This window comes from Phalacrocorax carbo, chromosome 6, assembly GCF_963921805.1.
Source record: "Phalacrocorax carbo chromosome 6, bPhaCar2.1, whole genome shotgun sequence".
In the NCBI taxonomy this organism is placed as follows: domain Eukaryota; kingdom Metazoa; phylum Chordata; class Aves; order Suliformes; family Phalacrocoracidae; genus Phalacrocorax; species Phalacrocorax carbo.
In genome coordinates, this window is record NC_087518.1 from 61,682,444 (window position 1) to 61,698,752 (window position 16,309).

The window sequence follows — 16,309 nt, forward strand, 5'->3', positions numbered from 1 at the left end:
ATTTTCATGTCACAATAACTTGTACATTTCATTTTTTAAATTGTTTGTCAGTGTTCATAAACCAATTAAGTGAAACCGCAGTAATATTTTGTTTGATAACATCTTTCTGGTAATTAAACTTTTAATTTTATATCCAAATGACTGAAAAAGATTTTAGTAATTTTCAGTTTATTTCTGCTCTCCTGGAATCTAACAATGAAAATGAAAGCTTTACCCTTTTCGACTAAAAATCACTAGTTCACAATTAAAGGCCTTTTACTGTTCAAGCCAGTTCAATTGACTTGCTATATTAATATCAAAACTGAAAATCAAAGTATTTAATAAAATCTGAAACTTTTTTAACTATTGAGGATTAAATAAGGAAACAACAGGATATAGAGAAGAAAAATTCTTTACTATTTTCATAACAACAACATTATCCATTTTAAGTATGAGAAAAAGTTGATTAAAACCTATATTGTAAAATGTCCTTTATGCCTATTAAGCAAGCAGTGGAGGAAACTGATGATTTTATTATGGCTAGATGGAAGGAACAATTACAAATAATGAACAACTCTTATCTGTTTTCTTTCTTTTTTTTTTTTAAGAAATATATGTTTATGAAAACAAAGTATCACTTGTACTTACGAATGAGAGATCCAAGGACAGGAAGATCTTCCAAAAATCATTGATAAGATATTCTTCATCCAGAAGCCTCACAACAGGTAGTAAAATCTAATTATAGAAAGATATTTCTATTTCTCAAATAAATGAGGATCAATCCACATGAGAAATCATAAACAAGACCTAAATAAGCTGAAGGCTAGACGATGACCTCAGCACACGCCTAACGTCAGTCTTTTTGTGATGGTATGACAGGTTGGGCTTCAGATGGATCATTGTCGTTGCTTGTTCCAACTGTTGTCTTGGAGTCAGAAATAACACGTTAGGTTCTTCTGCGTGTCAGCTATTCAGTATGCTGTAAGCGTAGGCTCACAGGGTAGTTGAGGTTGGAAGCAACCTCAGGAGGTCTCTTGCACAGCCTTGTGCACCCCAGCAGGGTGAGCTACGACTTCAGAGCAAACTGCTCAGGGCTTTGGTTGCGTCTTGAAAACCTCCAAGGGTGGAGATTGCGCAGCCTCCCTGGGCAACCTGCTCCACCGCCTGCCTGACTTCACTCATGGTTAAAGCTTCGCCTAGATCCAGGCTGAACATTTATCGTTTCAAGTTATCACTGTCGCCTCTTGTCCTCATGCCACAGCACCGTACACTGCTTGGAAGAGCCTGGCTCTGTCTTTTCAGTAACCTCCTAGCGGGTATTGAAAGGTTGCTGTTTGGTTCCACCCGAGACTCTCTTCGTCAGCCTGAATAATACCAATCTCAGGCAAAACAGTTTGCTTTGTTTATTGATATTTTCTTTTTTCTCAGGGCTCTACCTTTTTCCTTATTTTTTTCCCCCTCCCCAGTCGTCTGGAAGGATTAGCTGACAAAATAATTCTGTTGATTCAATAGGTCTCTGAAACCTAGTTCACAGTAGTGGTAATGAAAATTATTCACGTAGTGTTCTTAGAATTTGGGTTGATTGCAGTTCCTATGTGATAGTGATAATTTTTGTACGAATGTCTTCTGAGAGTCAATTCCAAATTAGCAAATAAAAAAGTTATCTGTTATTATTATTCGAATTCATCTGTATGTGTGGCTTGGAGTATTCCACTATGCTTCTTTTTTGTAATCCTTTCAAGTAGCACAATAAACTCAGTTTATGCCACATGATTATAAGCATTACAGGAGATAAACAAAAACCCCTAATTCCAGAATGGCAGGTAGGAAAAGTTGTTGACTTTTGATATTAAGAGCTATACTTTTCTTATTCCTCGTAATACAGTAGCAAGCGGCTCAAGTAAATCCTGAAACTTCAACAAAATAAACCTCCTTTCATTTTCTTATTAAGATTCGAAATTAAAAACCTGCTCCTTAAGTTTGCACACTGACGTGGTCTCTTCCTCAAGAGCTTCAAAAAGAGGTAGCTGTTTATGTATCTTCAGCTTTGCTTGTAGTTTAGTTTTTCATTTGTTTATGTTTCTTCTCAATGACAAAGATTTGCTGGGAAAAAAAAAAGAGGTCTAAGGGATTTGGAACTAGTCTCCTAAGATATATCTACATGCGTCTTTGTTGTAGTATTTCAAAATATATTGTTGTATACAGATTGCAGAAGAGTAATCCCTTTCTGCCGTATCTTTTAGAGATTTCAGAGCACGTTGCAATTAAGCCACAGTACATTCCTTTGAAGTGGTTGGTATTATGTGTATTTTAGAGATAAGTTTCATAAGAAGTGAATGGGAGGATGAGAAATAAAGACACAGGTTTCTTCTGCGCTTCAGCTCTTTTGGGCACAGGAGGGGTTTGGGGAAGCCGGGAAGAGGTCACAGATTGTGTGCTGGTTCCCGGGGGAGGTTTGAAACGGCAAATGTCATGAAGCTCGGCAGTGTCTGAGGCTTCTGTGTGAGCGGTATCGTAATAAACCGGTCAGGATGGTTGGTGAACAGTTAAGCATTAGCAAGTGTCTGGTATAAGCTGCTTGTCTGCTTTCCTCCTGTAGTTAAAGGGGAGAAATACAGACTTCTAGCAGTCTCACCCCTTCCTATGTCTCTCCATAGCCTGTAGGCAGAACCTAGGCAAGTGGCCTATAAGAGATGACTGGACTTATAAATGCCTGAAGTCAGTTGAGGTGAATTGGATGCAAACTGCTCCTGCTAGTGCAGGCAAGAGCAGGGGTAGGTAAAGGCGAGGGCACTGAACCATGGCCATGCTTAGGAACACTAAGGCTGGGTGTTTTGTGTTGCATCCAAATTAGGACAAACTCCAAAACTTTACAGTAAGAAAACCAAATACCTTAAGGCAGACCTGTGGTTTCTATAGGGCATGTTCTCCTCTTGCAAACTGTCTATAAAACTGGACTAAGGATTTTAATAAGGTCTTCATATGGCTGTGCCAGCCCTGTTTTTTGGTGAGGCTTCTGCTGAAAATCACATACAGAATCCCTGATGTTGGGTGTTGAAGTGGCCCTTTGAGGGGTCCAGCTATAGCAGTGTGACTGACATGACTTTATAATGCAAAGGACGCAGGATTAGAGGTGAGCCATGCTTCAGTCAGGACTGTTTTGTGAAACTGCTGACTCTCTGGTGTATACAGGGAAACAAAGCTTTAACCACTGTTTCATTAATTCCTTAGGAAGTACCCTGTGGCAAAGGTAACTCCCTCATGTAGGGCTTCCATTGATATAAACAGTAAAGAAGGTGGAGAAGGTGTAAGAACCTCCATACCAAGCCAGACTTCAGCAAAAGTAAATCCAAAAGTCAGGATGTAACAGAATGCGAACAATTTCCTGTTCCTGGCTGTCAGAGGACCAGCTCCCAGACATCAAGGTGACCTGAGCCTGGACAATTTCTTGTATCAATTTCAGACTTTGTAGGCAGATGGCTTGGATGTCGACTGTCTTTCAGTACCTCCCAGAACATAGTCCAAATGCTGCTTTGAAATTAAAATACTGGCTCTTTAAACTTCCTCTGTAGCCTAAATATACCTAATACTGGAATCTCACTATAATCTTTCTGGTTTTCTCTTGAGCACTTAAAGAGTTTCATTTTCAGAATTAGCAACAGTGCGTGCAGCTCCAATGGAGTACAGGCATAACCTCGTATGCCTTGTTCGTGTGAGCACCACCCCAGGAAAATCACCCAACTATTTGCGTGAGGAGTCAACTATTCACCGAAGTATTCAGAATTATTCAGGGTTACAAAGTAGGGACTTCAGGCCAGATAATCTTTAAGTTTCCATAGATGTGGACTGGCAGCTAACGGGAATTGCATAAGAACTGTGGCAACTAAAATCACCCTTGAAGCTCTAAGCATCCTAATGCCTTTGTAAATTGGCCTTTTTTTGGTCCGTATGTGATGTGCTATACTGGATGCTGCATACATTCTACCTTGCTTATTTAAAAGAGGAGCAACATATGTATTTAAAGCTATATTAATTGGTTCAATTTTTGTCTTTAAATTCTCCCAGCACTGTCCGAAAAATTGGGTAATGTTTTCACAACAGTAGCAATAGCCTTTTATGTCAGTCTCTAAATTAAGGAGGCTCATGTTAAATTTCACATGCTCTGTACATTATTAATTAAAAATAAAGGTCCATTCATTAGAATGAAAGGTCACTAATGTAATTGTTCTGGGTCCTGATTAAACAAATGCGAATGGCTGGATCAGTAGAACTACAGATGCCAGAAGAATTAATACCATAGGAAGTATCCACCAAATTCCTTTATATTCCCCTATGTGATTAAAAGACATGAAAGAGGTCACCGAGTTCTTTTGAAAGCGACAAGGTATCTATGACAGAAAAAACATGAAAAAATTGTAAGAGCTAGAAGGCTTAAAATTTTTCCACTGGATTCTGTGTGAACCATGAAATAAGCTTAAAAATTCTCTTTATGTTTAAAGAACATAACAGATGTGGAGTGTGCAAAGTACAGTAATTCAGTGTGCATCAGGAAGAAGAATATCTCACCAAGGAAGAGTCAAAGGTCACTGCTAAGAGCAGCTCTATCTTTTTCAAGTATGAAATACATGAAGAATTAATTTTCCTATGTATGCTAGGTTTACAGGATATTGTGCTGAATTTACGTGGGTAATGACAATGCAGTTTAACCTCCTGATGCCAGGATATATGAGATTTTCATGCAAATTCATATTAAATATACATGAGGCATAGATACAGGACAGAAGCTGCTATTCCCTTTCGGGTATTTGTAACAGGAGTTGCCGTGGCATCGTTCGGCTGCTGTTGTCGTACGGAAGTCGGTGTCTTAAGCTATTTTCAGTGTTAATGGTGGTGAATGTCTTTAAACTGGTGGCAGCGAACACTTGGGATAATGCTCCAGGAGTTAGTCGCTTTTTGCTGATGGAAGAGGAGAGTCTCGATGTGATTTTGAACAGTTTTGCTTTATAGTGAAACGTGCAATCTGTCTTCCGAATTGTTACCATTCAACTAGAGTAAAAGTGCTACTTTGATGTCTCGTGTTAGACGTCATCATATGTGGGGGAAAATGAACTCTATACACTGACGAGAGAGACACGTGGAGGGAACCTGTGCAGTTCTTAAAATTCTCAAATATTGCACACTGAAATGCCTCATCGCTTCTCTGCTTCACAATGGTCCCTTTTGCCCTTGCTGCTCGCTTCATGTGGGTTCCTGTGCCGCTGGTCATGAAAGAAGAGAATAACTAATACAGAACTGTGAGGTAGAAGCGCAAAAATCCTCAAATGCTTTTGTTCTCCTTTTCAGTCTGAAACAACAAGCGATAGAAGAGGAGGGAATTTAATGTAACTGCTTTGCTAATTCTCCTTCTAGTGTCATTCACCCGGGGATATCACATTAATTTAACGTAAGAGTTTTATCACCTAACATCCCCTTCCTCCAGCTGGGCGCCCAGTCAGGACTCAGTGCCCAGGAGAACCTCTGAGGTTATGGTTTAGGTGGTGCTCCACCAACCTGAGGCGCCTGCCCAGGAGGAAAGCATCCTTGCCTGGAGGTGTTCTCACCGCTGCTTGTAACGGGAACCTTCGGAGCTGGGGAGGGCCGGCTGCCTGCTTGTTTCGGGGCTGGTGTTGGATGAGGATGATTTTACCTGTGGAGCTGAAGTCTTTAGTCAAACTGTTGTTTATAACTACTTTTTATACCTGAAAATGCTATTCAACAAGCTGCTTAAGTAGACACTTCACTTTAGGTATATACATACCCGTATAATATAGGTATATACATTGGGCCAATGCGTGTTAGGTCTTTTCCTTTAAAAAAGAAAATAACTGGGTGGGTTTTGTGGGGTTTTTGGTTTGGTTTTTTTCTCCCCCCCCCACCCAAGACTGCATTATTGTGAAAATATTTTTCCTCTCTTAAAGGGATTAAAAAGGTATCAGTAAAGTCAGCCTTAAATATTTTTGTAGCCTTAAAATCCTGAGTATTTCCCAGAATAGAAAAAGGGGCGGGGGGGGGAAGCGTTTGTAAAGTTTGCGAAATCTAAATCTTTTCACAACTGTGGGGATGTTGAACTAACAGATAAGAGGAACAGATTATAACTTGCATGATCCCAACGGTAAAGCAAGGCATGTCTGTGGTAATAGTCAAGGTAATATGAATTTTCCAGCTTTCCTAATGGAAGGGAAGAATGGCTTTTCAAAAAATTGAAAAAGAAAACGTTATTCTTTGGGAATTGTTTTGGAGAGGTAAAGGGAGAGGTTAATGGTTAGATATATTTGGATGCTTGAGAAATAACCTTTACCCATCTTGAATTACTGTATTATGTGGAAGGTGGTACATTTTGTGCTTTAGTAGGCAGGAGGTTAATTTTAAACTCTTTTTTTTTTTTGTTAATTTGTAATTTTTCCTGTTTCTAGTTTGAGTTTGAATTGTTTTGAAAGCAAGAGGAAAAATAAACTGCTATGTATTTTTTTTCCTGAGGAAATAAAAAGGTGGTTTTTGAATTTTTTGGGCTCGCATAAAACCGCAGTAGCCACACAACAACGGGTGGTTGCATAATAGCTAGCCTGCAGTTTTCCAATGAAAATGGTTTTCATGGTAGTTTTTCAAACAGTAAGATGAGAGCTAATATATGTCCTGTATGTATACCCACACAGAACAACCCCCACACACGTATGTATGTGTCTAAGTTCAGTTGAAAAAAGATGATTTAAAGCTATTCAGAAATACCTTAACAGGACCAAATTTTGTATGCTTTGTGCGAGTATAGCCATCCTGTCTGAAAGAGTAAAATCTAAAAATCTCAGACTTTTAGAGGGAACCCCTCTTTTTTTGCTTTCCAGCCCACTTGCTTTCCTAGGAATGTACCAGTAGCCTCTCCCTGATAAGCAGAAGTATCTCACCCTGCATGTTCCAAGCGACAGCATCCCTGACCGCTTCACAACCTCGGAAACAGACACTTCCTAAACCCAGTTTTGTCTTCTCTTGCATGGAGTTCCCAAGTCTTTGCTAGATACAGCCTTCTCACTGGCATCTTTTCATTTTGCCATGAGCGAAGTGGGACGGTTAAGATGATTTTTCCTATTGTCAGAGAGATTTTATTATTATTTGTGTTATTTATGCTTTATGCTGAAGCAGCGCTATGTCCTGTTTGGAGGAATTACTGCCCATCAGCCACAAAGGTGTAACGGGTATTTAATATTTATACTTTGGCATTAATTCCAGGGAACAATGAGACTAACCTACGTAAGCTCAATAAGGAGCCGTATGACACAGAAATCTAGTGCTGGCAGTGAAAGTCTGACAGTGGGTATGTGAGTGGGAATTAGTAGAGCTGAAACGTTCCGTGAAGGAAATAGAGCAATGCAAGGCTCAAGGGGTTCTGAAATACAGATTATGCAAGCAAGATTCTGAAAATGTACGTTACATTGCCTCTTCCTCTCACGCCATCCACCATACCTCTCCTTCCTCGCTTCCACTTCTGAAAACCAGTTGGATGAGAGCATCTCTAGCCTGAACCTAGCACGGCTTCAAGAAGAACAGAACTTCCTCTGTGATGCAGATAAACCTCTCCATGGAAAAGGCTCTAATGGGAAATCGAAGGATTCCAGATTCCCTGAGGAAAGCTGCCACCTTAGACTGTGTCCCTGCAGGAGAGGAAGTGAACAACCACGAGATTCCTTGTATAAAATGTGTGTGTGCACACGTATGGTGACACGACACAATGCTTGGTGACAGCTCATTTTATTTGGGGTCCTTCACATGACAGATGAAATGATTTCTGTAATTATTCTTAGGTATAAGACCCAAAGTCAGTTCTGTTGATGCATGTACTCGGACTGTTTGGCATAAAATGCATTTAGATATCTCATTTAAACACCCCTCTGGAAAAAAAAACACAACTCTGGAAATCAGAATTGATTGAGTAGATGAGCTGAAACCATATTGCTTCTAGGCCCGGGGAGAAGGCAAGTATAACTGCTGATTTTCATTTCAAATGTTTCATTTGCAGTGAAATTTCATCCCAAGGCTTACATAAGCAGACTCTCTTTTCCTGTAGCTAAATTAGCTCTTGTTTTACTTCTAAGTTAATTTAAGATCATTGCCATTTCATACTAAGGAGTAGGAGAAAATTTAAATTTATACTTGCTTTAGAGCAGAAATGTACATTAACCATACCGGTGATAAAATACAACTTGTCATCACAAGTCTTTATCACGGCGTGTGATTAGGAATAGATGAATTACATAATTAGATATACTGCTGAGGAAATTATTGGATATATAACTACGCCTTATTTTAAAATAATTATTAGGTTTATAATTTGATGGAATACAGAGTATTTTTTAAAATACCTAATATAATTAGTAAATTAAGTAAGAAAAAAAATACGCTGTTGCGTCTGTACTTGTGTAGCAACAAGGAAGTTTTTATTATCAATTTAGAAAAAATTCTGCTCAACTTTGAATTTTTTTGTCCCCTCTTCCTGAACAGTCAGTGTGACTTTTGTCATGCATTTTTAGGTTTCCAGCTGGGCTGGCTTGCTTTCATTCCAGGGTTGAAGTCAGCTGGTGCGTTTCCAGGATTACTACATGGTTGAACCTACCTCAGTGATATATAAGGTCTCCAGAAAAATGGGTTTGCCACTTATATGCTTAAGAGAGAGGGAATATGTCCAAAAAAATCCACCAAGTCATCTATCAAAGATGCCAGCGCAGCCAGTGGCTGCATTTCTCAGGAAAGCAGAGAGAGATGGAAGTGCATGAGGGGAGGCTTTTTGGACTGCTTTCTGGGAAAATCATTCTATGAGTTACTTTTGCAAAGAATGTAATTTGCCTGAGATACTGCAAGAGTAGTATGAAAAGCACTGGGAGAAATATATTCCTGATGTAATTCGGTATAAAATGATGCCATTCTGTCAGCACCAGAACTCTATCAGGAGCTCCACAAGTATCCTAGAGATGGATGTGGCTTGATGTTACAGGTAACTCTTGAAAGATTTACTGGAAGGAAAAACTGGAAATGGGGAAGGAGAGAGATTTTTACTTCTCAGTGAGAACTGTTCACCTAATGACAAAATGCTACTGTTTTTGCTCTGGCCTGTCTGCTCAGGTGTACCTTGTACTTGCTTGCCAGAGCGATGGACGGGCATTAGACGTAATCCCTGTGCTTGAGACTAAGAGTACAGAGGCTTGGAGGTAGCACAAGTCTTGCACAAATCTGGACCCTTCAGAAAAACTAGATATATTTCATTATTATCATCATCAGGAGGAAATCCTGAGAGCTGTACAAAATGCCAAGCTTTGGTAGTTACGTTTGTCTGGTGTATGCTATGTCATGCTTCTGACTCCTATGGTGTCTGTCCGTCTGAGCACTTGTGAAGACGCAGAGTTTTTGAAAAATTCTGTAATTCTGTATTCCGTAATTCTAAAATTCTGTAAGCTTAAAGCTTACAAACAACGGTAAGGCATAGGTAGGGTCAAGTCCAGATGAGCCTGAGCACTCAGGGAGAGCTATAAAGGTGTCAGTCAATAGTCTACTTAGACATTTGTTACCTGTAGCTTCTTTTGGGAAGGGTAGGGCAGGCTTTTGCATCAAAAGATCTAGTTTGTTTAAAGTATGTCATTATTAAGGTGAGTGCTGTGACATGAGTTACATAATGTTAATGCAGATTAATAATGGATACATAGCCGTTGATGGTGCCTTTGATCTCTTACTGCTTTGTATCAAAGTGGTCACATTCAGATACACTGGGCTTCACAAAATTCCGCTCAAATGGAGCTTAAATTCATTGTGTCTTGTTTTGGTTTGGAAGTCAACAGCTTGATAGATGAAATATTGCAAAAGCATATCTTTGCAAAAATCCCCTCCTTTCCAGTATTTGGTTAATATTAGAGTGTTTTGCTGTTTCAAATCTCCAAATAAGGTGAGCACCTTTATGATGTGCCGGTTTCCAGCCTGAGCACTGGCAGCCCTAGGGCTGTGCCCACAGCAGGGGTAGGGCAGCAAAGAAAATACTGTGTTCCCTCCCCTGTATAATGCTGTGGAGGCTCTCTGCTTCCAAAAGATCTCCATTTACCGTGGCTGTTGGACAGGTATGGATTCTTTATTAATGAATAGGACAGATATGTCAGCTAGGAACAATTATAAGAACATATTTGAGATGTGAAAACACTTAATAACTGGACTAAAGAGTATTAATTCATTACACACATAGAACCAGACAGCCATGGATTAAATCGTATAGTTGGGTTGTTTCTTATTGTGTGGGCCAAATTAGAAATGATGACTGAGGGAAACTGCTGGTTCTTAATTCTGCATAAGGTACACTTTAACTCCAATGGGATATAAACAACACTTATTTCCCAGCATTATTTCTTGAGTCATGTTCTGTGTGGTTTCTCTGGCACTCAGTATTCATCAGCAGTTTGCTATCAGTCATGACTAGAAAGTATCAAGAATTTGATTTTTATCAAATTTTATTATTATAATTCCCTTGTTTCTTTTATCGTTTTCACTTACACAAACAGCATTTCACTGCATTTCACACATAAAAAATAATAGACCTAGTGTCAGAGAAGACAATTCTATAGAATGCAAAAATAATTTCCTATGGAATGGAAGGAAAGGCCGACTGAGTGAAACCCCGACTTGGTGTTGTACGTGAGAACCATGGCTGGGACGTTAGCAATGGTCTGAGAAAACAAAGGAAGACAGGCAGTTGGGAGCTGGTGATGAGAAACAGCAAGTTATTCTTATTGTTATCCGCTTGCTGTATTCTCCATCTAATTAACGTTCTTAAAAGTGGATGAATAAAGAGGTTTAGTCTTGTTTACTATAGACAGTGCTTCATCTGAGGCAACAGACTCTCAGAAACCTTAGCTTTTTAAAAATTCTTTGGGTGAGTTGCTGTATTTACAGTAACTTAAAGTTTTTCAGAGGGAAGTGATGCTGACTAAACTTCTTGAGTCACTTTAGGCTTCAAAAAGCCTTGAGCCTCATCTGTCAGTGTAAACTGATGAATTATCAATACAGCCAAGCAGATATAGTGCAGAAGAGAACCAAGCCCTTAGGTTATACTTAATCTTTTGTCTGAGTGTAAGTGTATTTGCAAGTCTGTCCTGTATAGTAAACGCTGACTTCATAAATGTTAAAAGATAAAAATTTGTCTCATCAGTAGAAGACCCCAGGAGGTCCTAAAGGTATTGATGCTTTTATTCTGTCCAGCTAATCTAGACTAAAATTTTACACATGTAAATAATTAATTGCAGGATGTAATGCACTGACTGACCTTCAAGGCTGCTTTCTTTCCCATCTCCATGATGACAGCCTTGAAAATCTACTAGTGCACACCTTGCGATACCTTCAACCTGGACCATAATGTTGCCTAATGTAAGATCTGATGCCAAACGCAATATCTTCCTTAAACTTGAAACTGGGAGTCGATCGGTTCTGTCACCTTTTCCACATCAGATTCTCTGGATGTAGATCCCAATCCCTTCTATCTGTGATTCAGGTATAGGCTCGTCTTCTGCAAGTTAAAGCAGCTTTAAAAAATAATGAAATGTCAGTTTACAAATTATTATATTCTTTTCTATGGATCCGTCTAATAATTATCATTGTTCAGTATTATAAAAAAATCTGATCAGTGACTTGAATTTGATAATTGAAATTTATACAAATGTTTTTTGGAGGAATTGTCTTTTCCATTTACAGAAGAAGAAACAATTCAGTGTTCCTGCACGTGACAGGTAAAAGGTCCAAAAATCTGCTGAAATTAGATGTTGCTCTCCATTACTATCAATCCCCATTGCTCACTGTCACGCCGCAGAAGGACATAGCTAAGTTTTCTGAATTACAGACTCTTACTGTATAGCCATGCACCGACAGAATTCCACACTGGCATTACTGTACGGCGTTTGTAAAACAGTCTTGCCACTGGAAGGTACCACTTCAGTAGTCACAGTGATGGAGTCGCATTCCGATTTGAATTTTGATGCACTGTAGGCTTTCTTAAAGTAATCGCCGACTGCGCACGTATGTTTGCATTCGAAATTCATGAATGTATTTACAAAAGGTAAATTGTTTTGTCTTCCTCCAGACTAAGAAGAGAACCATCTAGTTTGAAGTTCACAAAGACAGCAAGCAACAGCTAGCCGAACTATCGATTAAGAACCGTTCTGTGGTGAGTACACTGGGGCTCTCATACACTGCGCTTCTCATGTGAAGTGCAGATTCTGTGACGCGTTCCTTCAAGTAAGTGTAAATTACAAAGTTGCAGTAATTGAATGAAACCTTAAATAATTAATCTAACAAAAATAGTATTAGAAATGAGATATTTATTACTGTTTCACTACTTTAGCAAGAGTATTCCGTTCTAGTGCAGACCCTTTTTTCTCTGGTTTGATCAACACTCTTACACTTTACTGTCACTGCGTGACAACTAATGCTGTATATTGTACTTGTATCATCAAACAGTATCTGTAGCTGATACTGTGAAGCACTTTTGTGTGCTAAGAAATCTCTTATTCCTTGACAAGCTTGTACCTGAATATTCCATTGCTGCTGTATTTGCAATTATATACTATTGAGTGGCACTTCAGGCATTGACTGTGTAGGGACCTGACTGTCTTAATCTATTCCAGTCACATTCAGCAAAGGGATACAGCCCATTCTTGCTGAAATTAGATCAGTTCTCACTGGAGACCGTAATGTGGCTGGCAGTGAGGACGCTCCTCGATGCAGCCCATGGCCAAACAGCTGAGGGAACTGCTGCAGACAGAAGAGAGTCCTTCCCACAGGGCTCAGTCTCTCAGTGACAGCTCGCAATGCAAGGTGCTTCCTACACTGAACATTGGGGTTCTAACCACTGCTCCTTCGCTCCTCTGATACGCATATTCCCTAGGACTTTTCTAGAAAATCAAAACCTGGGCATCTATATGTGGATGTGAAAATGCTGAGCTTTGTTCCTATGAATTCGGTCTTTTTCGGGCAGACTGTGCAGAGGAAGAATTAAAAAGGAGACTAATACTTAGGAACTATTTTGCAAAATTGTCTGTCATAGCCTGCTTTACTGAGGCCTTGTGCCTGTACCCATTCAGCACAATTAGATACCCTGAAGCTCTAAGAATGAAACTGATTTTTAGGGGCATGATTGAGCCTGTATTCAAGGAAAAGAGGAACTTCCACCTCACATGGAAGTATTTCAGTTTCCCCACTGTGCCATAGAATAAGGCCATATATCTTGCAGATGCACCCTGAAAACTTCTACTTTCTCTACTTTCCAAAATTGTGATCGTACAGTTATTTGAAAGCAAGCAAGTTTTAGTGGAAAACAAACAAAAAAAAATAGTTTTAGGGAAAAGGTTTTATGGAATACATGGAAAATCTACTAGCTGAAAAAAGGTGCTGTAAATCTGTTCAGCTTATTGGGGTGTATATTTGGAGACACGTACAGCCGGTAAGATTGGAGTTGTATGAATAGGCAACTTTAAAAAAAATGTTGTTAGTCCTGCTAATATGGTTAGGAAACACTGGCTAACTTTTAAAGAAGCTTTTTTGTGGCTCTTGTGGCTTCTGCAGCACTGAATAAACTACTGGAAGCCTGATCACAGAGGCTCAGATGGGTTTTTTTACCTAGCCATCCTGTGAGTTACATCAAGTGCACCCCATCAGGTGTAAAACTTCTCAATAGTGAACTTTAGGACAGACCTGGAAATCCAGAAAAATACATTTGGATCCTAACACCCTGTAGAACCTTCCCATGGATTTAACCTTTTAGGTGTATAGTAAAGAAAGGTATTACCTAGAAACAGATTACATTATACATTTGTACCATGTATAATCTAAGATTATTAGAATTATTGGAAGAGAGCTCTGACACATACGTGCCTTAACTTGAAAATAAGTTGACTAAAGCGAGGAGGGAAGACTGTTAGTTATATCTATAGAGAGGAATAACCATCTCATAGGATAGAGCATGGTGTCCATAAGATCTTCCTTTTGCACAGATATTTGAGTATGTAAAGAAATAAAAAACCTAGGGAATGGATGGGGGGAAACTTTAGAACGGTATCACTAGGGAAGTGATAAATAAGTATGGGTAAGCTCACACGTTTAATGCATGCCGTACATGAGTAAGTGTTGTATGCCTGGGGTTTTTGTCTTTGATCCCATGCCTGCACAGTATAGCAAAGTTACCGGTCACTTCGTGTGACGACTGCTTTGATAAAGCTTGTAGAACTATTAGACCCGGAGAAGCTACTCAGTCACAGGTTTTGAGTTTAAAGTTATTTTGTTAGAAGTGCTTTTAATGGTGGCAAACGTCTGCCATATTATGCCATTTGGAAGGAATAGGAAAATATTTTCAGAATCGGTGCTAGTGAAATAATTTTCTACATCTACATAACAACACAGCGAAAACTCTGTGAACAGACCATTTTGCTACCTCTGTATCTGCTCATGGACGGCTGACACTTCATTAAGGAAATCTGTAAGGGACCAGACACCTGTCCCGAGCGGGCCGGCAGGACAGGTTTCACCACCGCAGCTCAGTCACCGCGGCAACCGAGCGGGCCGGGCCGGTCCCCGGGGCCGCCCGGCGAGCCCTGCCCGGCGGCGGCGCCCGCGTCCCGCTGCCGCTGGAGCGCGCGCCCTCCGCGCGTGCGCCGGGCCCAGCGCCGCCTGACCGCGGCCCGGACCCTCTAGAACTTTCCGGCACCCTCTGGTGGCGGTACTGGGCATGCGCGGCGCCGCCGGGCGCGGGGGGGGGAACCGGTTACTGCCTGTGCAAGAGGGCGACGCTGTGAAAAGGGGAAACCGGCGGCGACCGTGAGGCGCGCTCTGGGGCGTCCGCCTGGTGCCGGGTTCGAAGGTACATCGGGCGCACGGACCGGGCGGACGCCCGCAGATCCGTGGCGCAACACTCTTGTGCTCTCTCGCTCTCTTTTTCTCTTTTCCTTCCTCCCTTTTTTCTCTCTCTTTTTCTACTTTTCTGTCGCGTATTTATCGTTGGCCAAATGAAGCGACTCGGCACTTGCCTCCGTTTTGAGTCTTAATTCTGCTCCCGAGAATGTAAACGGAACCTGGTCACGGCAACACATTGGAGTCAGTCAGAAGTTAAGCCCAGCCGCCCCCAACCTCCCAGAACTACCTGAGGTCGGTTGGAAAGCAAGGGGGTTTAACCTCTGCCAAACCGTTCAGCCCAACAGTGGATCGTGACAAAATCCGATAAATTCCACTTTATCTTTTATAGCTGTACTTTGATTCTTGCAGGAATAAGTACAGCTTTTCCGCTAACTGGCTTTACCGTGGCAGCCCTAAGGGGCAGGGGGCGGCCCCGGCGGCAGGGGGCGGATGCTGCTCGGATTCGCCGCTGGGAGCGCTGCCGGGAGGAAGCGGTGGGGCGGGCCCGGGCGAGGGGGGCGGCGCAGCAGTGAGCGCATCGCGGTGGGCCGGGGCCGGGGCAGGGGGCCGGGGCAGGGGGCCGGGGCAGGGGGCCGCCCAGCTGCCGTCCGGCTCTTCGCCCCTGGGTCCTTGGCGCGGCAATCCCTGAGAGCTGGGCAGGTGTTTCCTGCCGAGCCTGGGGACTGTCTCCTGTGGAGCGTGCTGTGAGCATTCGCTTGGCCATTGCCTTCCTACCGCTGCTTCCAACATCGCCTCCAAGCCTAGTCCTGCCATTCTGCCCTCCTCTCTTCCCAGGGGCTCCCTGTTGCTGTGCCCCTCTGCAGAGATATGCTCCACCTGTGTCCTTTTCTGTCTGTACCTCCCCACTCACGAGAACCGTGCTTTTGTGGACAGTGTCTGTAGGATGCTGAAGCAGGCGCATTAAAAAAAATGATGTTGGAGGGGCTGTTCCACCTGAACAATTCCATACTATTAAACATATTGTTATAGACTAGTGAAAAATCACCCTGCATCAGGTTTCTGTGCAGGCTAAAATTCAGGAGGTAACTAGGCTGAGTTTGTTCAGTGAAATAAAGGGAAAAATGCTTTAGTCTGAAAATGCTTTGGTATGTCTGAGAACAAACTTTATAGCTGATAAAATACTTCAAGGAATTATTGATACTTGCACAGAAAGAACACAAAATCCAGTGAGATTTCCCTGCTTAAATAATTCTGAAATAATATACTTTTGGGTAGCAAGAATAATAAACCAATATTGTGATACGCCTGTGTAACGCTTTCAGACTAGTCCAATATATGCTAGTTAACTCCCAAGAGATATTATTGAAACATGGGCTGAGGAGAAGTAATGTTTAAGACTAATTTCCTTACAGTATTTATAAGGAATAGG

At 41.2% G+C, this 16,309-nt stretch overlaps 1 long non-coding RNA gene across 2 annotated transcripts in view; it reads left to right on the forward strand.

Annotated features, from left to right (window-relative positions):
* Nucleotides 1-16,309, forward strand: part of LOC135313986 (uncharacterized) — a 443,735-nt gene that overhangs the window by 324,614 nt on the left and 102,812 nt on the right. For both annotated transcript variants that reach the window (XR_010373508.1, XR_010373509.1), the window contains one exon: nt 12,116-12,270. This is a non-coding gene — a long non-coding RNA (uncharacterized LOC135313986). The remainder of the gene's footprint in view (nt 1-12,115; nt 12,271-16,309) is intronic.